Raw genomic sequence first — 27,269 nt, forward strand, 5'->3', positions numbered from 1 at the left:
AGATGCATCACATTGAGCCTGCAGATGATAATACTGTCTTGGGTACCTAAATATTTGAGATAGAAGGTTGTGTGTTAAATGTTCTTACTAATGAAAAAAGGAAATAGCTGATCATAATGGAGAAAAATAATAATAGCCAGCATGAAAGGATTACTATCTAAAAAGTCACCAATTTCTGCCTTGAATCTATCTGTAGTACTATCTACTCATGGCTTTTACAATGCCATTAACATTTATTTTTAAACATCATCTCTTCTTAGCTGTTTCCTCTTGGTTCTTTTCATGTATACTTCTTAATTTCCTAATTGATAAATTTTCCTAGTGTTCAGGACCCATCTCTTTGTTCTCCTCTTAGGCTATCCTCCCTCTGATAGAGTACATCCAGGGCTATACTTGTTCTCCTGGACTATCCTAACCCCTGACCTCTCACCTCCAGGGCAGCAGACCTAATCCAAGGAGTCAGCAGCAACAGCTGTGGTCCTCAAAACTGCATAGCCCTCCTACTGACCATCTTGCTCCTTTAACATCTTCTGTCTCCACTAGAGAAAATGGATCCTCACAAAAATGTCACTATGAGTCTGGAGCTACTAAGAAAGGAATTTTTATTTTATAAACTTTATTATTAAAATTATTACAAATAAATAAAAAAATCACATTAAAATTAAGCCGAACCAAAGTCTCTACAACTCAATGAATTCCTACAGTTAGAATAGTCATTTGGAACAGAAGCTATGGAGCTTCACATTAAATTTTACACTTTCGGTATTGAATATATTTTGTTTTCTTAGACACTATGAAAACAGAAGAAAAATTCATAACAGAATAAAAATTAGAAAACAATTAGCTTTACATCCTCTTTCATAACACCATGCTCATTCAGTTCTTCCTCATCCACTTACATATTATCAGAAAGAAAAAAATCAAAACAAAGTAAAAAAAAAAAAAACTACATAAACTATGTGCTCTCTCCAAAGTGTAGAATCTAGTTAAAATTACATGTGTCTATGTAAACAAATATACATATGGATCCAGTATAACATGAAGAAAAGAACAAGGAAGGCTATGTATAAATTTTAGCAATCAATATGGAATTTTTTACTTTATAGTATATTTTTGGGAAATAAGACGTATAAAACAAATTTCCCATTCCAAACATTCTATACCTCTAAGCCATTGAAGAATGTAGTTGTACACATGTTCCATTTTCTCAGAAGTATTGAAGTATCCTTAAGAAAAGTAATAACATTCTCAGTAAAATATCTTCATTTTAACCTCAGGTATGTTTATACCTGATTAGTGAGATATAAATGTGAAGGCCTAGAACTTACTTTACAGGCTCCATCTTAGGGAAAGGGCCACCATCTCAGACCACCTGCTGTACTCAGTTCCAGGAAGGACCAGAGCAGTATCCTCCTGCAGATATCCTGTCTGCAGTTTATGGCCCTTGAAGATATCTAGATAATACTGCTGAACAATCCAGATAATCCTGTTCAGCGGGTTGTGGTTCCTCACCAAAAGTCTAACCTAATGATGTCAAATGTGGTTTTGCGCCCAAAGTCTAGACCAATAATTTCAAAAAAATCACCTTTCCCCTTCTACCCTATCCCAAGTTGCCAATTCCTGGTTTGTGTTTTTTCCCTATAAAAACCCTCTACACCTGGGCTCCTGGTCGCTGCCACATTGCCTTCCATCTGTGGCTGTGCGGTGGCCCAGGTTGAACCTGAATGAAAGTACCCTTATGTGCTTGCATTGGAAACCGGCTCCTTGGTGGTGTCTGGGGGTTTCACGAAACAGGTACAACAAAATAACCGTTCACTGCTCCAGTATCCCTGGTGACTCAACTCCACCAAGGTGAATGTTCAAGGCAAAGTCAGAGGATGCTCTGGCATCTATGATCACTTGGAATGAGGTCTAAAGGCCTCAGAGCCTACAGTGGCTGCCTCAACTTCTTCTCCACCACTGTCTAGACACAATGACTCTGTCCTCTTCCTTCAGTGGCAAACCACCTCCTGCTAGGAGACTTCACATTTGCTATTCCAAAATGTTCCTGGTCTCACCCCAATCCTTTCCCAGGCCTGTGAGATGGCAGAGCTGCCCCTGCTGTCTCCTCAGCGCTCTATTCCTGCCCTGCTGTCCTTCCCAGCACTTAGCACCAACAGACTTCATGCATTACATTGCTCAGCTGACTTTCTCTCTTATCAAGTTTGTGGTTCTCATGGGAATGAAGTCTTTGATGTTTTATCTGAAAGTTTGAGTTTATCTGAAAGATTGAGAGGTAAACTACAAGATAGTAGAGAACTTCTTTTCAAAAAGATGTTTTTTTTTTTTAATTCCTAAACAAATGCTCACATTACCTAGGGTTTTGTTTAATAAGATGGGGAATCAAACAACACTTTCCTGAATGGTTTTCACATCTCAAGCTTATAAACAGAAAGAAAAAAACTTTAACAATAGAGAAAATACACTAGTTTTGTTGGGATTTCACTGAAGTGTAGTTAAATCCCCACAGACACTGAGGAACGAATCATCGTGTACTACTTCACCATTCAAGTGTTTAAAAATTAGAAGTGAAAGTGAACAAACCTGCTCACAACATGTCTTGTTTTTCTTAGTTATTCTCTAAGTTCCTCTGGGAACTCTGACAGGTGTGTATGATTAAATTCCCCAGAAAATTCAATGTAAAGATTGAAAAGATGAACATAAAATATGTGTTAAAAGAGATGAGTTCACAGTCTATACTAAGTGAGCAGATTTTATGTTTATGGTTACAATATATTATTAAATTTAGCTGCGAGAAGGCAGAGATGCATTTTTTTTCCTAGTTTTTAATTCCTTGACTCTAATTTTAAATCGGTTTTGGCACAGCTCCTGCATCTAACCTGGAAGTGCTCCTCCTGATGATCTCCTCTTGTGGAAAATGTGCCAATATCCATGCTGTGTCAGTACGTGCCTTTAAACTGAAGTTAGGCAGGGTGCTGTGGTAAGTATGGCAGAGCCTCCGAAGGGAAAAGGCAATGTTTTCCCCTCAGAATGCTAAGGAACCATGACAAGAATTAGACCAATAACCACATGGAGTTGGTGATTAACATTTAGGAGGAAGGAGGGTCAAGGGCTCGATTTGGGTGGGGGAAGGGCAGCTGCTGTTCTAGGATGTTTTGTCAAGGAAAGTCTCTTTGATAAAGAAACATCAGAGTATTTATTGATCAGGAGATGAGAAGTTGAGGCATAGAAAAATCATCAGCACTGTGCTGGAAGGATCTTTTCTAGTCTAAGCTTCATATATCTGACAACAGTAAGTGATAGGTTTCTTGAAAGAAAGTATTTAATAAGTCAATATATATTTACATTGATGAAAATAAAATGATATATACAATAATCCCTTAATGATCTCTTAGCTAATGCAATTAAAATAAAAAAGTATACTTTTAAAGTCTAAAAAACTGATATTGTGGCAATTGATTTTAATACCAAATATGTTTTATTAATTGGAAATCATTTAAGCTACATTTTAAAATTTAAAAAGTCAACTAAAAATCATATAATTATCATTCTAATTATGGAAGTTGGAATAAGAAAAATAAGAGTTTATGTATAACTGTATTATGTTAATGGTAACTGTAGAATGGTCACAATTTAAGCTTTGGCAATCTCACATTTTTCTTAATTCAAATACTATATACAACTTCAGCATTACATAAAACTATTACATTTACTGTGTTTTCTCCAAGATGACACTAATTACAAATATTGTTGGTGTCTTACTTCCTGACTTATGCAGTTGTAAACACATCATGCAATAAAGTCTATTTATCCCATTTTTCATAAATGCATAGTAGACAAGCTTATATAAAACTACTAAACTTACAACACAAAAATAATATTTAATAATATAATTCGGTGTTTATCTAGAATGTAATTAATTACTAGAAATCTTGAGATGAGTGGTCCATTAGTTTTGGCTCACTTAGAAGTATGTGACCTGGGCCAGAGTGATGGCTGTGTGGTTAAGAGTACTGGCTGTTCTCCCAGAAAACCCAGGTTCAATTCCTAGCACCCACATGGCAGCTCACAACTGTCTAACTCCAGTTCCTTGGGATCTGACACCTTCACACAAAAGCACATTAAATAAAGCTAAGTAAATTATTAAAAAAAAAAAAAGAACAGTGGTGTCATGAATATGTCAGTTCATCCCTTTTCTAATATCCAACATAATAATGAAGGAATTTAGCTAAGTTTCTGTGAAGCCAAGAAAATGTTGAGAATTTCCAGTATAGAACACTGACCCACAGGTCAGCTCCAAGCCTGCCTGAGTTCTTTTCTAAGAAGTGTTACTAGGACACAGCTTTAATTGGTGAGGTGGTATCCATGGCTGCTTCCACAGAACCACAGAAAGTTTCAGTACAGACCATTCGACCTGTGAAGCTGAAATCTTTACTGTCTGGCTAGTTTAACACCCACTCAGGTATTCAGAAGAGGAATGACTAGTGACCACTTAAAATGCCCAGAAAGAATAAAGTCTGAAGAACTGGAAAACTATGGATAGGTGGAAAGAAGGGTAGAAGATTCTAAAAAAAAAAAAAAAAGAAAAGAAAAGAAAAAAAAAAAAAAAGAAACAGCTTAAGCATCATCAGAAGTCACAGTGGGTGTGAAATTCCCCCTTGATTGCTGTAGTTACACTTGGGCCTGTGTATATTGCCATACTGCCTGTTATGATGAACCGTCTGTTTTTATTCTGATTGCAATAATGATTAAGACATATGACAACTTCTAAAAGCTTGGCTTGCCTATTAGCCTAAAGTGTGTATTTCAATGTAGTAGTTATGAAACACTAGGGCATCCGGAAAACCCTAGAGAAGGTGAGCATCTTAATAGAGTAATAAATAAAGGTAGAGGGAGGTCTAGGTAATCCACTACTGCAGTTCCTGTGCATGGATGCATTCCAGTTCTGCATCCATGTAGCCATTGCAAATATTTCAATTCCAGGGTGCTTTCTTTCCAGGAAACCTTGGATGAAAACTAGAGGAGCAGATGGGCCTTGAGTTTTATTTTCATACAATTTCAGTCAATCAGGAAGGCAGAACAGCTATAAGAATGCAGTACTAATTCAGGATGAAATGGAGGAAATAGCTGGCTGACAGATAAGAAGTAGCTTTTGCCTTTTAATGGCTGAGAATGCTCTCTGCTATCAAGAGTCACAGGAAGAAGTTGGCAAAGGCCAGCCACACTAGAACACTTTAAAGTATAAAGGATGGGATGCTAGAACCAAGTAGGGCTTTCTGGACAGTGAGCATCTCATTTGCATATAGGGAAGAAATTCACTTGGAGAGGTATGTTCTTAATGGAAAGCATCTCCCAGCATTCTCCATGTGTCCTAAGTCTACATCTCAGGGTGAAGCTATGGCAGCCCCATCTATACCATTACACTGCATTGGGTTTTATGAAAGCTCCTCCCTAGTCAGGAGACATTGAAGAATTCTTAGCTAGGCCTCTTGATAGCTCATATTCTACCTCCCGTTACCAGGCTCCTGCCTTACTCTGTAAGATCAAAACTGTTTTGAATTCCGCAATGAACTATGGGCTCATTCTGCTTCCTGGTTTTCTTAGTAGGATTACCCTTCTATTGGGAGTCTTCTGTCTTTGATGCTTATCAAGCTCTGCAATACTTTTCCAGGGCTTCAGCATTACATTTTGCTCACTGTTTCTGATTCTTTCTGTGCTGTCTTTTCGTTCACCAACCTTTATATGCACTTGCTTAACGCTTCCTGTGCCCTTTCTCTCAGTTGCTGTGTTTTGGGCTGGTATATTTGCCTACACCCATTACTACAACGACAGTGGCAAATACCAGGGACAAATGAAGTGTGATTTTTAATGGACTCTGATGGACCTTTTCAGGATTTGGATGAAAAGAAAACTGAAGCTATGGTCCATGTACTTTCCTTAGTAATCACTGAGATTATTTCAAACTTTCAAAGATTTCTTTAAATAAATTATTAGTAGGATTAAACTTGCTAAGAGAAGACTTGGACAGGACCTATTATATAGTTTAGAGATTTTATTCACATGAATATAAGTCATTGTTTTTCTCCATTTCTTTTTTAGAAAGAGGAAGGGAAGACAGGAGAAAGAGAGAGAGGAAGGAAGTGAAGGAGAGATTTTCTTATAGCTATGACATGCCTACTATTTTTATTCCATAAACTTGAGCAGCTGGTTGAACACATATTTCAGGGTGGCACATTCAGAAGCTTGATATTTTTGTCTTATTTTCTTGACATACATTATTTGACTAGGCATTGTTTATTCACCTCAAAGTCTTACTAACTTTAGCACTATATTATAATACAAAACATACTTGCCTCCTTCATTCCCTGTGTCCTTGTGAAACTCTCATCCCCAAAGAACTTTTCTGGTGTATAATCACACCCAGAGGCCAAAACTTGGTGAAGTTTAATCTACAATTTATATATATATATATATATATATATTTAAGTTTTGCATTTTAAAAAAATGTGTAGGTTTTGCAACAAATAAAATATTGTTTTATTTCACTATATCTTTTAAAAAATTGATTGCTTTATTCCTTTTTAATTGTGTGTGTGTGTGTGTGTGTGTGTGTGTGTGTGTGTGTGTGTGAGTGTTTTGTGTGTGCATGTGCCTGGAAGTATTTCTGGTGGCCAGAGGAGAGCATCCTATCCTCTGGAGCTGGAGTCATAGGCAGTTGTGAGCTGCCCAACATAGTTCTGGAAACTGAACCCAGGTTTCATACAAGAACAGTACTTTCTTTCAACTACTAAACCATCTCTCTAGTTCCTTTCTTCAGTATTTCTATGATTTACTTTAAATACTGAGGTAATCAGACAAACTGACACTTTGGTTTGTTTGTTAACACTGTGTGGTAGGCATCTTTTTAGATTGGTGTGGTGGTTTGAATAGGAATACAGCTAATATATTTTATGAGGATGCTTGTTTGTTAGAGAATGGCTCTACATGAGAGGGATTAGGAGGTACAGCCTTGTTTGAGTAGTAGTGGCCTTGTTGGAGGAAGTGTGTCACCATTGGTGGGCAGTGTGTCACCAGTGGTAGGTTTTCAAAGCCTAAGCTAGCCCCATTGTTTTTCTCTTCCTGCTGCCTGTTGATCCAGATGTAGACCTCTCAGCTACTACACAAGCACCATGTCTGCCTGCATGCTGCCATGTTTTCTGTCATGATGAGAATGGACTAAACCTCTGAAACTATAAGCAAATGCCAACAAAATGCTTTCTTTTATAAGAGTTACTGTGGTCATGTTGTCTCTTCACTGCAATAGAACAATGACTAAGAACTACTCATGACTTTGAAGATAACAATAGTTATTTGTATAACCACAGCAGTGGAAAGAACATGCCCCTTAAGTTTTTAGTTCTTGTTACATGAATTTGAGGAACTTGCTTAAGGCCATGATATGTACTGTCTCCTTAATTTCCCACTTTTTAAAGGGGACATTTCCAGTTTTTAGTCAGTTCTATGATTTCTATTTTAAATCTCAGGAATTGAAAAGCAAAATGTTAAACAATAGGATAGAGGTACTAGAAAAATGTTTGTCCTCCTTCAGGGCAAGGCAATGTTGCTTTCTATTCAATCTGCTCTTATCCACGTATTATTTCCACCCTATTCCCCACCACAAGCCCCCATCTATAGAGATGATATATCAACTTCAAGGATGTTTGCTCCCGCATATCTAGTCTGGCTTGCTTTTTGTCCCTGGAAATAAGATCAATTTTTTTCCTCTTCTATAAAATTTCATACAAAGCTGATGAATATTCTCATTCCCACAACAGTAGTTTTTATGGCTTTTCTTCATGTGTAAATACTCATATTCACCGCCACTTTTAATAAAAGAGACACTTGTGTTTACATATGTGTATTAATAACATCTAAAATACACATCTGTTCATTATCACAAAAATGATTATCACTCTGGATACATACATTTTTACAGAGTGATCTATCACATAAATTCCAATGAAGATATTGCTGAATTTTAATATATTTCATAGTACACAGAGAATTTTTATCATTTGTATTGAATTCTTCATTGAATATTTAACTTCTTTGGACAGAAAATGCAAGTATCAAATCATTGTTAAAACATAAAACTCGATTGAGAATTAATTCTCAATAAAATCTATGTAGGAATGAAATTTGGGGCCAGGAATGACTCGGAAGTTATGAGCACTTGTAATTCATTCAGAAGACCTAAGTTTGATTTCCGGAGCACACATGACAGATTGTAATCCCCTGTAAGTTCAGGTGATCTGATACCATCTTCTTTCTATCTGTCATGGGCAACTGCATGCATGTGGTGCACATAAACTCACACAGGCACAAATACAGTCTAGTTTTATGTCAAGTTGACATAATATAGAGTCATCAAAGAGGAATGGATCTCAATTAAGGAAATATCTTCATAAGATTGGGCTGTAGGCAAGCCTGTAGGGCATTTTCTTAATTAGTTATTCATAGTGAAGGACCCAGTCAGGGCATTCCTGGGCTGGTAGTCCTGGGTTCTTTAAGAAAGCAGGCTGAGTAAGCCAAGCAAACTAGTAGGCAGCACTCCATGGTCTCTGCATCAGCTCCTGTCTCCAGGTTTCTGCCCTGCATAAGTTCCTCATTGTTTTGATGATGAACTGTTATGTGGAATAATGAACAAAATAAGCACTTTGCTCCCCTAGTTGCTTTTGGTCATGGTGTTTCATCAAAGCAATAGTGACCCTAACTAAGACACATAAAATAATAATAATAAACAATGGGTGTGTTTTTGCATGCCACAGCAGAAAACAACTTTGTAGAGACAGTGGCCAAAAAGAGAAGTTCAATTGTGTTTTTGTCATGTGCTAATTTAGTAGAACTCAACTAGGAACTAAGAGCATATACTGTGCATGCAATGAAACATATAAAGTTGTTTTCCTCAGTTAAACAACAATCCACCCCCTCCCCTCTTTTACTTTTCACTGAATCTTCCCTATTTCTTGCCAGACAAAGCTGATTGCACATAATTATTAATTTTGTTTTAATATATTTTAATTTTTCTTTGAGAACTTTATGTGTACCTAGATTTTTGATTCACCCCTACTACCTCCTTCCGCTTCTTCCTAAACACCTCACATTCCCTTCCCAACTTCAAGTCATTTCTCAAAGCACAGTGAATCCAATTTATGCTATCTGTACCCTCATACATATGGGGCAATTCAATGGAGCAAGGGTAACACACCTAGGACCACATCCCTGAAGAAACAGACTCTCCCTTCCCCATTGAACATCATCTGTGTCTCTGCTAGTGCTGGGGCTACAGGAGTTCTTTGCACATCCACAATGGAATTGTGACTGCTGGAGATTATGCAGCCTCATGCAGGCAACTACTGCTTCTTTGAGTTCTTGCATGCAACAGCCATGAATGCTCAGAAAATACTATTTCACAGCACTCTCCCCAACTTCTGATTCTTACAGTCTTTCTCCCCTCTTTTCTTCAATGATCAATGGAATAGATGTGATAAAGATGTTTTATTTTTGGCAGAGCACTCCATACTTGCTATTTTTTGTTGTTGAGTTTCCATTCTACACAGTAAAAACCAATGAATGCCTTATTCATTTTAGTACTGTAGAACCTCAATGAGGCAACCTTCTCCACTTCAAACTCACCATTTCCAATTTGGATCATGTATTAATGGTAGAAATCATTAAAGTTAAATTAGTAGATAAAAATATTAATATCAATTATTTATGGAGTACTTTTGTGACAAGAAATATTAACTAATATTTTAAGTGGATTTTTAAAAATGAATTATGACCATAATTGGTTGGGATAGGTATTATTACTATTTCCAAGACAAAGCTTATGATTTACTACAAGATATTAGAGTCACCACAAAACCTTAGTTATATCTGGTTATAAGTTCTGTGCTTTTAAGGACCTTTCAAGGATACACCATCTCTTACCTTACCTCAGTTAAAACTCATACCTGTTGTACTGGATTTGGGAGCTATGCTGACTTCCTAATAATGCTGAAACTAACAGATAATTTCTTCCCACACCTAATTTTCATCTGATTTAAGATAATGTCCTTTATAATAACATCACACCAATTCCACCATCTTCTATGTCATATAAGACCCACTTCTTTCAACTCAAAAAGGTTCTAACAGTTTTAAATAGGTGTTTTCAAAGAGACTCATGCATAATCAGCCATTCACGAGCTATGCGGCTCAGTAAAGTACATGCATGTCATCCTATTTGTCCATTCAATACATATTTATTGGGGACTTACTTCCTGCTTTGATCTTTATCTCTTTATAATGTATTCTCTTCACAGTTGCCAAATAGACCTTTTATAAATGGAGATCAGATTAAGGCATTACTGGACAGCCTCCTGCTTGCCTCCCATCTCAATGAATATGAAATGCAGTCTCCACTAGGGCTCTGGGTGGTCCAGTCTTGCAATAACTCTAGGAATGTTTTATTTTCTTCCTCTTTCTGGAAGATTAAACTGCAGTTTATCTTTCCTTTCTCTTTTTATAATACCTTTTGTCTTATGAGCTATTTTCCCCAGGTAGAATTCCCTTCATTGGGTGCCTGGCTCCTTTTCTGATTCCAGGTCAGACATCACCTTTTTGACCCATTCCACTGAAGTCATCAATTCAACTCGCATGTTCACACTTTGTAGATAGTACTTGCTATGGTGTCCTACTGCCTCGCGTTTTTCATGGTATTAATTGAAATCTGAAATGATCTATTTGCTATCAGATTCACATTTTGCTTTTTTTTCTGTGAGAGTGGGGACTGTGACTGACTTTGTGTCAACACTTGCCAGAGCCTCACAGCTGGACAGGAAGCAGGAGCTCCTTACTTACTGAGTCGATGCAGCAGTGGGAATAATTCCATCTGAAACTGTGCACTGCAAACACTACCTAGTTTTGGATATTGAGGCATATTCAACTTTTCCATTTTAACTCCTAAAAGACAGTTCATTTTTTTTACTTTCCAATTAAAAATCTACATTACTGGACAGACATTCATTCACCTCTGTACGAACTTGCCCACTCTTTTCCCATAAGGAAGACTATTGTCATGAACTTTACCAACTTAAAAATTTGGACACATTCTATACAATAGGATATGAAGGGGAAAGAGTCAATATTTTGGCTTTAAATCTAGATTAGTTCATACTAATTTTATTTTACTCTCTGATAGTAATATAGCTATGTTCAGAAGCAAATGCAAATGTGGTACAGCTAAAAACCCAGGCACACTTGCATAACTAGCTGCTGTAAATCAAAAAGGAAATTGTCCGGTCGGCATGTACCAAGGGCGAATTACTTGGAGACATAGTTCAAATTCTGCTGGACATTTAGCAGATGTACTACATTTCTGACAGATGGTGCAACAGATGAATCCATTTCAAATTATCCACTAAACTGTGATATATACTCGAGAAGAAATACATTTGTGAGACTTTTCAAAGTAAGCTAAGCTTTTATCTCCATTAAATTGACTTTCTTATTTTTATATGACTAAATTCTATAGCATGAAATCATAAAGACCTTTGTTTCTTCCATTTCTTAGATCTGGAATTGTTTTTGAGATTTTATTTCTGATCACACTATCCTAAAAGGAAATAGTGTAAAAAATGAAACTTGAGTGTTCAAGCCAGAGAGAAATTGTAAATTGTAATCTATAATTGATGGTGGTGATACTAGTTTACATCTCTCTCTCTCCTCCTCCTCCCTCCCTCCCTCCCTCCCTCCCTCTCTCTCTGTGTGTGTGTGTGTGTGTGTGTGTGTGTGTGTGTGTGTGTGTGTGTGTGACATGTGGATGTCAAAGGAAAACCTTGGAAATTGGCCTTCATCTTTCACCTCACTTGAGATGGGGTCTTTTGTTTTCTGTTGCATATAAAAGAGTAGGTAGTCTTCAGACTGGAGGAAATAATCCCATCTTTTCCCATCTCATTGTAGGGACGCTGAGATTGCACTCTCACGACATGTCCATCTTTATGTGGGGTTTGCAGATGGAACTCAGGTCACCACACTTGCAGTAAGGGCTTTACCCACTAATCCCTTTCCCTGACTTTATCTAGAAGTTTAAAGAAACAAATAATTAGAAACTGTCATGGTCAACTGCAATATAGGAAAATGGTCTTGAGTACTCTTAAAGTTTTGGTGGATAATTTTTATTAACTGGTTGATCAAAGAAGAGTATTTTATAATAAGAAGCTCTGTTCTGGTGTATTCCTGAACATTTTACTCTTCTTCTGTCTTTAACTGACTGAACTACTCTAGAGAAATATCTTCCAGTGTTCTTGTCCTAGGTCATTGTTGTTAGGTCACATGCTCAGTAAGGTGCAAAGTGAAAAGTGGGGAACTATACAGTGGTAAGAGTGAAGCTGTAGGAGCATATTTAATTAACTGCCAATGTGTGATACAAGTCTAAAAATTAGTCTATGAGATCAGTTCTGCAAAAGCTATACTCATAGTTTAAAAAGCTGACTGAAATATATGCTCTTCAAAATGCTACTTATGTGGTCTTTCATTAATTAAATCTTTGCTGATCTCTAATTTATTCTGCTTTCTACAGTTTTGAAATATCCTTCAAGTTATATTAAGTTAAAATATGAAAAAACGAGTTATATTAAGGATAAATATCCAATGGTGCTAGGTGGAAGGATGATATGTATTTGTCAATTTCCTTGATGATTGCTGACTGCCTAATGTGGTGGGTAACAGTGACCATTCATTTATAATGAATTTTAAAATTCTAAAGTACTTCAGATAATGGTTACTATTTCATGGAAAATGAAGCAGGAGAGAAAGACAAGGGTTTGGAGTGGGTTGTTAATGTCATTCAATTAGTGACCCAGGAAAACCTCTTGGGTAGGGGAGCTTTTCAGCAGAAGCTTCATGAAGAAGGAACAAGGCTGGGATAAACAGCACACACAAGGAAAGAGGTCTGAGAGGAGGGCACGTAGGAGAGTGCTGCTGAAGGCACAAAGATTGAAGGGGTGTGTAGGGTTGGAAGTCTGTGACAATGGAATATTGGATGTGTTCCATTAATTACAGAGAAGAAAAATGTTAAATATATTACAAAGAAAGTGAAAGTTTAATGCAAGAAGTATTCTTTTTCTAACTAGAAATCATTCTAATTTCCCAGTAAGCAGTGTCATTTAAGGCCACAAATTTAAGAAATCCACAACATTGGAGCCACATGGTAAAGTCATTGGAGATAGTATCTAGAGACAACGGGCCCTTGGATGGCCATGCAAATTAGAAGTAGTATGTACCTGAACATCCCCAGCAGCAGGATTGTAGGAGAAAGGCTTTGGTCATTTTGAAAGCCACCCAAACTTGGATTTTACTCACATGTGGGAGGTGACAGAAGGAAGAGAAGCAAGCCTGCTGTGATAGCTTCTGTGGGTGACAAGTTAGACTGTGGAGTTGTTTATTGAGTCAGGATGAAACATGGTACTAAGTCTATTTGCTTTGATTATTGACTATAAGAGGATATTTTACTTGTTTAAAAATAATCATTAAGATTATGGCTCCACACTCTACTGATTTCATATTTTTGACAAAAATTGTTAGCCATAGGCTCTGTAATTTATGTGTCAAAATAGCTGTTTGCTTAACTAGGAAATAGTAACGAAGACTGTTGGAGCTGAAACTTTAAGATGCCCACTGGTTTCTGCAGACTTCACTAGTGAGGACTCATTAGTATATGGCTTTGCCCAACTCTGTCTTTTTCACTTGGAAAAGAAGGCAACTGTGCAGCATGGCTATCTACTGCCAATTTCTATTGACCCTTTCTCTTAATATTGTTTTTCAAATCACCTTCTGATCGTCTTCCAGATGCCTCCGTCTTTGAGCGCGCGCGCGCGCGCGCGCGCGCGCGCGCACACACACACACACACACACACACACCCCTCTTATTTTAGGAAGAAATTCTATGACAATCTACATTTTTTCTCAGTCTGTCTTATAAAGAAGAAATCTTGTATTTGACCACTGAAGGAACGCTCCAAAGCATACTATATTGATTTATAGGAAGACATTATTTCCCCCCATATTTGCTTATTTTGCTATACAAGTTTTAGACAATGATTGAATTTCCCCCACTCCCAAAAAAGAGTCCATGGAGAAACACAATGTGCTACTTGAAAAGAGAAAGAATGTAATCTCCAGGACACTCATGGAGGTTAGCTCTCACTTCAGATGGAGTTGAAGTCAGAAAAGAAAAAGGGTTGAGTTATTTTTCCACCATTGCTGGTCCTGATGGTATTGCATTGTGGCCATGATGGTGAAAACTTTAGATAAGCAGAAGGGACAGAAACAAAAATTCTTGTCTTACAGGCAAGAGAAGGCCAGAGGCAAGTTCAGAATGATAGGTTAGGAACAAAGGATCAGAAAGGAAGCCAGTTGTAGACAAACAAGTAGGAGGCAGGAGCTTGGAGACTCAAACCTCTTGCAGGATGCTATATCCACAGCCTCAATCCACCTGGCTCCCTTGGCCCTGATCTCCTCACCCCTCAGCCCCTTATTCCTCATTCCCTCAGCCCCCATTCTATCATTGTTCATCCTCTCAGCTCTCACAGGTTTCATCCCTTCAGCCTCCACGCCCTAAGATCCCATCCCACCTGTTCCAATCCCCACATCCCTCACTGTCTCTGCTCCCACCCTTTCAACCCCATCCACTACTCCTTATCTCCTCAATCCTTCAAAAATCATTCCCTCAAATCCCCCATTTTCAATCTTTCATATCTCTGACTCTTTACACATTCAAGTATCTTCCAGAAGAAAAGGGCTATGGTACAGAATATTCACATAGTGAAAAGGAGAACTCATGCCTCCTGGGGGCATGAGGAAGAGAAAACATAAGCAAGAAAACACACAGCAATGAGGCTAATCAGAAGCTGTACAATGACACTTTGATTAATTGGCCAGGTGGGCACGGAGAAGTGGGAAGAAAGAGAGTTTGAAAGCAAACAGCCTGCTGAGCCCGGAGAGCTAAGTGGAGAATTCTCCATCACATCTAGAAAGCAATTGGGAACAATTATCAATTTATTTACCAAGAAATTACATAAAAAATGTGAAAGCAAATTTATCACATATAGGCAATGTGGGTTTTTAAGGTCCCATAGAGAAATTTCCAGAGAATCAATTCCAGATGGGACTAGATCATGAATCTTGAGAAAACAACATAATCAGATATAGGAAGGAAGTGGAGGCAGCTAATCCACTGGGTTGTGTATGGCTAGAGTTCTTACAGCTCCTAAGACAGAACAGAAGTTGCTTTTTATATTCCCCAATAAGAAATAGAGACATGGCAATGAAACCAAATGAGACACATCTATTCACGACCACAACACCAGAGAGAGGGGTGCAGCCTTTGGGAAACAACTTCACTGCTTTCCCAGCACTGGTGTGTTTAGCTAAGCCTCACAGTGTGAGTCTGGAAAAGGTAAATTCTAATTTGTCCCAGACTCTCTTGAGCAAGCCACATTGAATCTCTGCTACCCTGTCTCTGGAAAAAGGCCAGTAGACACCAGGTTCTCAGGGTACCTCCCATGCCTGACAATACTGGATTCTGTAATAGCATATGGTCAGTGTTCTTTAGAATGGCAAATTAAACTATGCCCATCATTTACCTTCAAATAATGAACACGCTGATCATCTCTTGTATAAACTGATTAAAGTTATTCATTTATTTAGTGTTTTGTGTGTCAGAGGGGATTGAACTCACAGTCTTTTGCACACTAGGCAAGTATTTTACCATGAGCTACACACTAAACATTAACCTTGCTTTTAAAAAGCCACAGAATATTTTTTGTGCTGGCATGGATTTTTAGCAAAGTGCTGACAGAAAGCTCTGGTATTACTTTCCAGGCTGGACTCTCTTATTGTGATTTGATGAACCATCAAAGTAATAGATAATGACACCACATTCCTTTGTCAATAAAGCCTGGGACATGCTGCCATCTCTACTCATTTGAACGTATCTCGATTTCCAAGAAATTGTCAGCCATTTACCTTTGTCTTCATAGCACAAGTGGCTCATTGTCTGGCTATATCATTACAATTGTTCTTTTTCATGAGAAATAGATATTCAAAGGGACCTGAATTACTGACTCAAAATGTTCACATGGAAGGACTTTTCATCGCTTATCCTTGAAAGGAATTTTGCTTTATGGTTACTTTATTCTATCATATACTAAAAAGCTAAGCAGGTAAATGATGTGATGGATTATAAACAGCCACAGGACAGTGTCCTGTGCTCCATGCCTTCTATTGAGGATGAATTTCTAGAGAATTATGCTTATGTGTTTGTATATATACTAATATATGCGTTGAATATACATGTCTCACCCATGTTTAAATGTTTTAAAATAGATGTTTAGCATTATATAAATAAGCGGATCTCTTATTTCTTATAAAATGTTATGATATAGTCCTACAATTTCATATGGACTAAGGACTCGGGAACATGAAGTAAAGACCTGGCATTTACAGTTAATAGGCCTCTAATGCACCCCAGATGCACTTCTCGTTGTTACGCATGCTTCTTCAGCGCATCACTCAGTGTCATAGAACCTCATTTTTGGCTTTAATAAAACAACGATGACGTTGAAAAACAAAGCCTCAGTAAGTATCATTAGGAGGCCTGTTTTACAGATGAAATTTGGTACCCAGAAGACTAGTGTGGTTAATAAAAATATCTCTGTGTTTAGAATTTTATTTTGTTATTTATTATTATCCCTGTAGTTACATGCATTTATGGGTATATGACATACTTGGTAAATATTTGCAATGCACAGTATTCAAATAAAAATAGTACTGCTTGGATTTAAGAGTTTAGAAATGGATAGAAACATGAAAAGACACTTAGCATATAGTATTAGAGGCCTTAATGATGTTATAAATTTTTCAAGAAAGTGCTATAATTTCTATGGATAAGACATCAACATTTGCATTGAAAATAACTTCACTAAGCATCTAGTAAGCTAATGGAATGTTGAAAATGCCTTCTAAACCATGAAGTCATATATCAATATCAGTTAATTTACTAATATATAAAATAAATAAAATTAAATATTTGATATCAGCATTTTATCACACATTCATCCCCAAATATGACACATTATTAACTCTATAGAAGCAGACAATTTTTATCAGAAATTTAAAATATTGTCCTCTCTTGCCTTTTTTTTTTTTTAAGTTGATGGGATAAATAAAAATCATGCCTTTCAGGTGTGCTTGTTTTCATTTTAGCACAGTATCCATCTCCATTTTAGAACTTCGCTGATATTGAATTTGACAAAAATGCATATCAATCAGTAAAGCCCAGAAAGTCCATTGACATAAAGCCTGCCTTCTGACCACACCGATGATTAATTTTGTATGTGCTAAGTATATTCCATCGCCCATTGTGAAAATGCATTTTTAGAAGAAAGGACTATGTCTCACTGAAGCAGAGAGTAGCAACACCAGGGACCCGAGGACTGGAGTTTGTTGTGTCGCTACTTGAGGAGCAGCTATGCCAGCCTCTATAAATAGCACTGTATTCATTGAAGGCTTCAATAAATCAGTTTAAAGACGCATTCCGCACACAGCCACGTTTTTCTGTTACACGTTCTGACTCTGTTGCGAGCTAACTTAAAAGGATTTGAATTATTTGTTTACTCTTAGTTCATCAGTTAACATTCCTTATTTCTTCTGTTCAGAGACTGAGAATATGCACATTGATACATTTTCCTAAGTTCTACTTACTGCTCAGTGTTATTTGAAACATTATACAAAAATGCACTTGACAGGTTACCCTGGAGGTGACAAGGCATTTGCAAAAGGAAGCCTGAACATCATTTATTCATGGCAGAGGAATGTTCTTTCTTATTTGACTTTTCTAATATCTTCAAATGCCACTGTACACCAATAACAATTTATTTTTAGTGGCACAATTGGTGATGTGGAAAATATTTTTCCTGGATTTAAAAGAGCACATATATTCACACATAAACTTTTGAGTCTATTCCTGCTCAGAATTTAATTTCTTATTATATTAGCTGTAACTATTTTCCACTGTGTCCAATTCATCTCCCAGTTTTTATGGCCAGAAAAATATCCCAAAACATCCATACTGAATCTGTATATATTAGTTGAATAAAATTTTCTGTCTATTCCTGTCCCTTAGCACCAGAACTCATGGGTTTCAAGTTCTAGTCACATCCTCACCAAAATACCAACCCACAAAAATCTTGGGGCCAGTTCCAATGCAGTGGGACACCACCCCAATATATTCCCAAACACAGGTTTCAGTCTTCTCATTCATTTGTTATGTAACCCGAATAAAATGGAGGATAAGATAATCTTTGAGAAACCTGAGGCTGATATTCTTCTAGAATCAAAGCAAATTTAATGTGAGCATCAGAATTTTCTTTTATTAAGAACGCTTCTTTACTTTGAGATAATTTGGAGTGAATTTTAAAGGGAACAAAAGGAGACTAGTTTTGGGAATATAGGATGTGCTTTCCTGAAAATGGTACTTCTTAGAGGCACATCAGCTAGTAAGTTTTTTCTTACTTCTTCTTCTTTTTTTTCATCTTTAACTGCAGGGGAAGAAAAAAATAGCCTCTTTCCTAACCCCTGCCTACACCTCTGTGACATAGTATTTTTATCCAAATTTTTGAAAGAACTGTAGAGCTACTGTTTGACTGGACGGCAGAGCAATAGCGCTCCCACACAGAGAGGTTATGGCCAAGGTCAGTGCTACTACTGTGATCAGCTAGTCTGTGAAAGGGAAAGTAACAATCAGCATTATTTCATTTTCTATCTCATTGGATAAAAGCTGAGGCACAGTGTATGCAAGTTAACTGGCTGTCACCTGACGCTGTTCCTTTTCCGTGGGTACCAAAAATCCCAGTGAGCGATGAACACAAAAATGTTAACATCACTTTCAATGGAGAAGAATGTTACATCTTACATGACTTTTCATCATGTATTAAAGGTCTAATTACACACCTGTCTGCCACAAGGTTCATCTCCTTTTTATTACAAAGTTAATAATAATATTAAAATACCTTTGAGAGGAGTAGCATTTGAAGGGGAGAATAGAAATTTTTCAGTGAATAGAAAATTTTCCTATCAGCTTTCACAGTGGTTAGACTGGCGAAAACCAAAGGTAACATTAAGCCAAGGGGCATCAAACTTTGTGGAGAAGAAAGTTTGTATCATGGTTATAAAGGACATAGTCTTTCGAAACCAGTAACCTGCTCTGTTTTAGACACAACTATAAATAACATGTTCACGCCCATGAAAAAGTCAAGAAAAATGTAAAAGAATACACATATTTAACTTGCATGTGTATCTAGGAACGCATTTCAAGATTATTTTGAATTTATATGAGGAATTTTACCCTGTGTCATGCTTCTGCCTAAGATCAACCTCAATACTTCAAATAACTAAAACAAGACCACAAAGAAAACTAATGGGTGTAAAAACAAAAACAAACAAACCAATCAACCCAGAAAATAAGAACACTGATTAATACATAGACTAAAATATAAAAAGCATTGATAGCGAATGTTGATGAAAAATTTGAGCATCAAAGCATTGTTTTATATCATTTACAAAGAAATTAATGTGTAATTATATAACCTATAAGGGATTCATATCATTGTACTAATGACTAAGAGATGAAATTCAACATGTCACTGTCACTGCCTAAATTGCATATAGCTGATGCTAGAATGCTGAGTGCCATGTCTAAGTGACCACAGGTATGGAACTACCCAGTGGAGTATGGTGGGATCACCAATGGGTTCACATATGAAGATGATGATGTCTTTCCCAGAATTATGCCAAGTGTTTAGCAGGAAGGTAAACACTTGGCATAAGTGTGGTTTAAAGAAAGTAACAGAGAAACAACTAAATAAATTTCTACATATGCCACCTGCCTGCAGCCAACAGAAAAGGGAATTCAACATGAAGCTCAAGGAAATATATATTGAAGTCAGTTTGAATATTGTGGCATATTATGACCTTGGCAAGGCCAAATGCTCAACAAGTATTCCTAACAGGCAATGGCAACATGCTCACCATGCTTAGCAGAAATATCTGTGTGGATTTGAGTTTTTATTAATAGACTGAATGGCTGCATTGCAAAGTCTGGCAGAAAAGCACAAAGACACACTCACAAGACCAAAGAGTTAAATTGAAGGTCATTTCTTTCACTTGGATAGTAAAGGCAATTACAGAAAGCATGGGGTTAAAGGAACCTGAAAGAAGTCACTGTAATAGGAACAGCTGAGTTTAGGAAGCCAAGGGAAAGGTGACCCAGATCAGGAGAAGAAAAGCAGGTAGGCATGAAAACAAAGGCAAGCAGATGCTCTAACTCTTAAATATGAGAAAAAATATGGAATGGTATGCTGTGCAAAGAGGTGGAAGATTTGAATGTGAGGAGGGTGTTAACCACACTGATGCAACTGAGGTACATGGGCCAAGAGTTATAATATTTCCCTTGCTACTAAATGAATCCTGGTGTGAATTGATGCTAATATTTTTTAATTTCCAGGTCCTCTTAGTTATGAAAATGTCTTTGAAGAAATATAAAAGATTCTTGAATTCAAGCACTGAGTAAACAAGCATTGTCACCTACCAAACAAGCTTTTCTTGACTAAGAATGTATCAAGACAGCGAGCCATAGGAGACAGGGTGAGTGACCAGTATGAAAAGTTGTAGCTGCAGTGTTTCTTTGTCAGTAACACAAAATAGTATGCAAACAGACTGCCCAAATTGAAGGTGGTAACACTAACAATGCCCATTTGAAATCTGTATCTCTCTTAGTGATGGAGATGGTTAGTTACTAAGTATGATAAATTTTTCTATATTTAGTATCACCTTTCAAAAGTATTGATTTTATTTAATCATGTGCATGTGTGTGGGTGTGTGCATGGTCGTGCAGGTGCCCACACAGACCAAAGGCATAGGATCCCCCTGGAACTGGAGTAATAGAGATTGTGAGTTGCCTGATGCCTGATGTTATTTCTAGCAACCAAACCCTAGTCCTGTACAAGGGCAGTAGGTGCTCTTAACCACTGAGGCTTCTCTCCAGTCCTAGCCTTTACTTTTAATTTTTCTTTCAGACTTTCCCTACAGTTTCCTTTCTAAGAGCTTTATTTCATTTCATTTATAAGAGTTTTAACGAATGCCTAATAACAGAGAAATATCTGTCACATATTTTAATAGTTACATTTTACATATTTTTGTTATTTTGTACAATTCATCTTTTTCTTTATTTTATGTTATAAAATATGTTGAGCATTGTTGAATTTGATTCATAAATTTGAAGCTCGCACATATTTGGATTTTCATAGGAAGATCTTGGTTGTTAAGAAGATTGCTTTTTCTATCAATCACACATGAGACTAAGCCATCTTTGCACAACTTGACATATAGGACTTGAATGCAATTTAACTTTCTTTGTGTTCACTATTAAGGCATAAATAATAAAAATACATAGTATTTCCTGTGATTGCTAAATTTGGTTGTCAGTTTGACTATATATGGACTCATCTAAAACAAGGCTCTGGAAACTCTTGAAAGGGATTTTCTTGATCATGTTATTTGAAGTCAGAAAGAGCCACCACACCTGTGAGTGGCATCTTCCGAAGGCAGCCAGGATAAACAGAAGCATAAGAAGGGAATTTTGCTTTTGGCACACCTACTTTCACTCTCATTGGCAAATCTATCTATTCTTTGGCTGTGCCTTTCTTTTGACAATATTAGAACTAACTTCTTCACGATTCTAAAGTTGATTCAAGACTAGAAGCTCTCCAGAAATCTTCCAAGCCTTCAGTACCAGATTTGCATTGAGGAGACATATAGCCTGAACAACTACCAGATTCTCAGTCTCTAGTGTGAGAAACTCACTGGTGGACTACCTGAATGCCAACTTATAAGCTTATTTAATCAATCCCTTTTAAAAAAATATAGTAATAATATGCTTATAATACATATTTAATATATATGTATATTCATTCTAACATTTATGTTCCCCTTGAGAACCTTGAGTAATAAATACACTTTAAGCTTAAGACATAAAGATATAAAGACATGCATGTATATGTATATATGTATAAAGAATACCTATATATAAAATGCATGTGTGCATGTATATATGTTATGAATGTATTTAATTATATATATGTTTAATTACATATATGCAAAATCCATAAATATACTTGCATGTACAATTTTATATCATTATATTATGTTCAGAGAGAGGTTGAGAGGGAACAAAATCACAAAACCTGATATGCTGAATGTCTTCTGCCTGAAAGTTCTGAAAAGACAGCATCATAAAAAGTCAAGGACTTCATTGCCTTTTAAATAACCTATTGGTGATTTGGAGTCAAATGGTTCAATTGTAAGCTTGCTGAACATGTAATATGTACAAGCCAGAGGCAGATGTATTTAAGAGCCCATTAAGTTACACATTAATTATACCTTAGAAGTCATTATATTCACTGATTATTTGAGTAGAAATTCCCCACCATTTTCAGTAGATAATTATTCAATCACTACTTAGTCAAAAAGATTACTTCTTTTAATGACTCTTCCTTGAATAATTCTGTGAAAATATTTTCCCACTGTGTTGTGATTTTGTTACATTGAGCTAAGATTTTTATTTTATTGACTCTGTGTGTGTGTTTGTGTTCGTGTGTGTGCGCGCATGCACACGCATGCGTGTGTGTGTGTGTGTGTGTGTGTGTGTGTGTGTTGTATAAGCACATTGCCTACAGAAGTCAGAAGATGTTGTAGAATCCCCTGGAACTGACATTATAGGTGACTGTCAGCTGCCTGAACTGGGGCAGAGACAGAAGGAGAGGCCATGAGACACAGAGCAAGCAGATTGAGCAGTATGTAGATGAGGTATGTGAGCTCAAGGCAGCACATAGATTAATAGAAATGGGTTAATTTCAATTACAAGAGCTAGTTAGAAACAAGCCTAAGCTATTGGTTAAGCTTTTATAATAAATAATAAGTTGCTGTGCCATTATTTGGTAGTCAACAGTCCCATAGAAAAAGTCTGTCTACATATGGTGTCCAACATTTGGGCACATATTTTCACATAAGATCTGAGAAAGCTTAGAATAAAAGGTCCCAAACACACACACACACACACACACACACACACACACACACACACACAAAAAAAAAAAAAAAAAAAAGACAGAGCCAAACACATCTTCCTGGTCTCACAGTCTCTCATGCAGGCCATGGTACAGAGACATCTCCCAGACACTGCCTGTGGGCTTGAGCTGCCAGCTCACCATGAGTTAAGCTATGTGGCTGTTTAAGATTTTGCTCATACAGACAGAAAAGGTTACAGATATGCGGTAAAACAGATTCAGACAGAAAAAAAAAAAAAACCTTTAAACAGGTTATAGTGTGTTAATGTGTGTAGGCTTTGAAAAAAAAGAAAAGAAAAAAGGTATAGACAGTAATAAAAATAAATAAATAAATAGTTTAAAATAATAAAGTAAAAATAATAAAGTCTTTAAAGAAAGAGTAAAATAATTTTAAGAAAGTATTAGCCACAAGGGGATATCTGGGAAAAACACAAGGAATCTGGATCCTGTATGTGATTGTGTTGTCTTTAAACTTTTTGATTGTTGATGAGCAAACAATAGCTACTGAGAGACATTGGACTATAAAAACTACTAAATTAAACCAACCTATATATTTAAAAAATGTCTTAACTTCAAAAAAGGGAAGTCAAAGAGTATGTTGCTTTGAGGAAGAGGTTATGCTTTTGTTTTCACAGAAAATGAAAGACTGTGGATTCATCCAAGGTTAAAGAGGATCAGGTTTGTTCAGGGGAGATCCCTTGAAAATCCTGGCTAGAGACATAAAGAAATACACCTTGAAAAACTATGTGACAGGTAACATATGTTTTATCTGCTCAAACATAAATAAAAAAAAATCATCTTTGGCTGGCTTGTGTAAAACACACAGTCTATACTTGTATTAATGCAGATATGTATGCTACCTTTGAAAGTTTGTGTGCTTTCGGAGCAAGGAAACCAGACACCAATAAAAATGGGTGGCCGAGGTCATCCAGCCTCTCAGAATTCCTCTGCTGATGTTTTGTCAAAATTCTGCATCCAGAACAGCTGTAAAGTTGTAAGATGAGATGGTCCTGTATCACAGACTATTCTAGCCAGGACTTGACCATTATCCTAATATTCTCAGAATCCCCAAAAGATGCCAGTACCCCCAAACAATAGGAAGCAGTCTAGAGAACACAACATCCAGATTCTCAAGAGGTAGGATGGGTGGTTTGGGTCATTTGGGGGTTATGGATGTTTGTTTTCATTTAATGGGAATACAGGATAAAAAAAGTAATTATTAGTCTCAAATATTTTAAATTAATATAGATTTTTGTATATTGATGCAAATTTAAGGTTATTTTTGTTATACTATATATACGTTTCTACTTTTGTTTGGGGTATTGTGCTTATCTAGTTCATTTAAAAATGTAATATATAATTTAAAAACACAGGTTAGTAGTTAATCATCCATAAAATCTAAATTGTAGTCACTTTAGATATGTTTTCAAGGTTAAACAGATATATTTAGATGATAGATAGATAGATAGATAGATAGATAGATAGATAGATAGATAGACAGTCTTCAGACACCAAAAATACCTATAGAACATGGTGTTTAAAATATTTTGTTAGCAAAAGACTGTTCTTGACAATGAGACCTGTCTGCTCCTGGTGGCACCAATGTACTTCAAAAAAAGATGACGGTCATGAAAAAAATCTCCATACAGAGATTATTTTCTTTGTGGCAAAAGATAGTCATTTGGGCAAGAAACTGCCCTTGCCTTGAATATTGACAGTGCACTGTCCAAACTAGACAAGCAGGACACAAAGAAAAGTGACTACCAAATTTTGCCAATGCAGGATGGGACAGTCCTTCAACAATTTCCTGATTCTCAGAAAAGTCTGTCAGATATTTTAGATCTGTAGGCCAAAGATGGATGCCCCAGCATTGCAGAGGAACCTTGGGTGGCCATCTAGGCAGCTAGGTGTCTTTCCCTTCTATAGGTTTGGAAATGGCTTGCACTGCACTTCCTGGTCACTCAGGTAATACTATATCCATCTGAAGTCTTTGATGAAGTTGAAGACTACGTAGTTATAGTTGTGATTTTCTTAGTTATGATAGAACAGAGCTTTGGACTCAAGACAGTATAAAATAATGGAACATTTTCCTCAAATATGCCAAATAAAAATTGACTGGACATTGTAAATGTAATTCTTACCTGGTAATTGTTCATATTGTATATAGTTTTACTATGTTCAATTTAAAAACCTTCCCTTTTTATTTAGACAAAAAGGGGACAATGTTCTGGTATAATCTTTTTGTATACTGTGAAGAACTGTCACTGTGATTGGTTTAAAAAACATTGAGTGGCCAGTAGCTAGGCAGAATTTACAGGCATAGAAGATGCTGGGAAGAAGAAGTGTAGAGATGCAAGGAGATGCCATGAGACACAGGGCAAGCAGGATTAGCAGTTACATAGACTGACATAAATGAGCAATGGGGCAGCACATAGACTAATAGAAACAGGTTAATTTAAGTTCTAGGAGCTAGCTAGAAACAAGCCTAAACTATTGACTGAGCTTTCATAATTAATAAGTTGCTGTGTCATTATTGGGGAGCTGACAGTCCAGACAAAAACGTCCAACTACAAGAACTCATGATGTAATAGTAAGTAGAGATAACAAGGACACATGATTGAGAGCTAACTGTAACTATAAGAATATATAATTTTATTAAGGTAAAAATACTATTAAGAAATCCACAAGTTACTATTCTTTAATCTGTTTGGTTAGTAGGAGTTCATTAAAAACTTAAAAGGAAGTCACATTATATACTTGCATTATTTTATTACTGTTTCAATAGCTATTGTCTACCAATATAGCACAATAATGATATTAACAAAGTTTCAATCATGAATTGTACTGTGGATAATTATATGTTAAAGTCAAATATATAATGTGTTCTTATTTGCCATTAAAAAGTTTGGGAGATGAAATTCATAAAAATAGCCTTAATTGAATTTAAAGCATAAAAGTCATACTTAAATATGTGTCAGCTGGATAACAAATGTAAAGAAAATGCTTTTCTTATTTCTAACATTATATTCTCAGTATTAATTTAAATTGTTCTTAATTTTATGAAAGTTACTTTTAAGAACAAACATATTTTGTTCTGATTAAAGTGTATATGTGTGAATAATTAGCCCTATGTAGTAATGTATTAACAGGATCTAGAAAGATAAATGTGAAGCACTCAATGATTACTGTTAACAAATGTCATTCACTGCTCCCTAATAGAAGAGAGACCATCCTTCTACTGACCCATATTATCCTAAGGAGATGATACTCTGCCCCAAAGGTGGAAGAAAGTCTTATGGTGACTTACTGCCAGTGGTTAATAAAGAGATTATGTAATGATCGAAGCTGTGTCTGCTTGATTAATTATCTTCTCCAAGATCCAGGTACCCTTTGCTATTTAGCAGGTAGTGTAATTCCCCATCTACTCACAATTTTGGTAGCTATTACTTGCAAATAGAAGTGTTAGCTGCCAAGAACAAATACGGTTGTTCCAAGTGGACATCAAGCATGTAAAGGTTCACTCCAGCCATTGAAGAAGGTAGGCAAACTAAAAATTTTCTACTCTCTCTCTCCACTCCTCCAAGTCCAATTTCCCAGTCTTATCCCCAGATCTATACCTAAATTACCTGCTACAGACTCTCTTCCTCCCCTGTCCCGATCTCTAGTAGGTCACACACATCTTCCCCTCCTAACATCCTACCCCACACTTATTGCTCTACCCAGCTCCTGACTCGAGTAGGCACTCCCTGGGAACCTGCTGGGCCAGTCAGAGCAGCAGGTAATCTAAGTGCAAATGTTTACCTCTCCCTCCATTCCTCCAAGTCCAATGCCCCAGTCTCATCAGCAGCTCTAGAAGATCACCTGTCATAGCTTCTCTTCATTCTCTGCTCCCATTCCCAGGAAATAAGCATTCCTGGTGGGACAGCCTGTTTTCCTGCCTCCTGTGACCCCCCCCCTCCCCACACACTGTCCCTTCTAGCTTGTCATCATTGCTAAGTGTCAGCTCCAACACGTAGAAACACATTTGACCTGGAACCTTGAGTGGCCACACCTATTGGATCC

The 27,269-nt window shown here is 36.7% G+C and overlaps 1 protein-coding gene across 1 annotated transcript in view; it reads right to left on the reverse strand.

The window, feature by feature from the left end:
- Cntnap2 (contactin associated protein 2) overlaps positions 1-27,269 on the reverse strand; it is a 2,034,995-nt gene that overhangs the window by 1,468,661 nt on the left and 539,065 nt on the right. The gene's annotated exons all lie outside the window — the stretch shown is intronic.

This window comes from Peromyscus leucopus, chromosome 3 (genome assembly GCF_004664715.2).
Source record: "Peromyscus leucopus breed LL Stock chromosome 3, UCI_PerLeu_2.1, whole genome shotgun sequence".
Lineage (NCBI taxonomy): Eukaryota > Metazoa > Chordata > Mammalia > Rodentia > Cricetidae > Peromyscus > Peromyscus leucopus.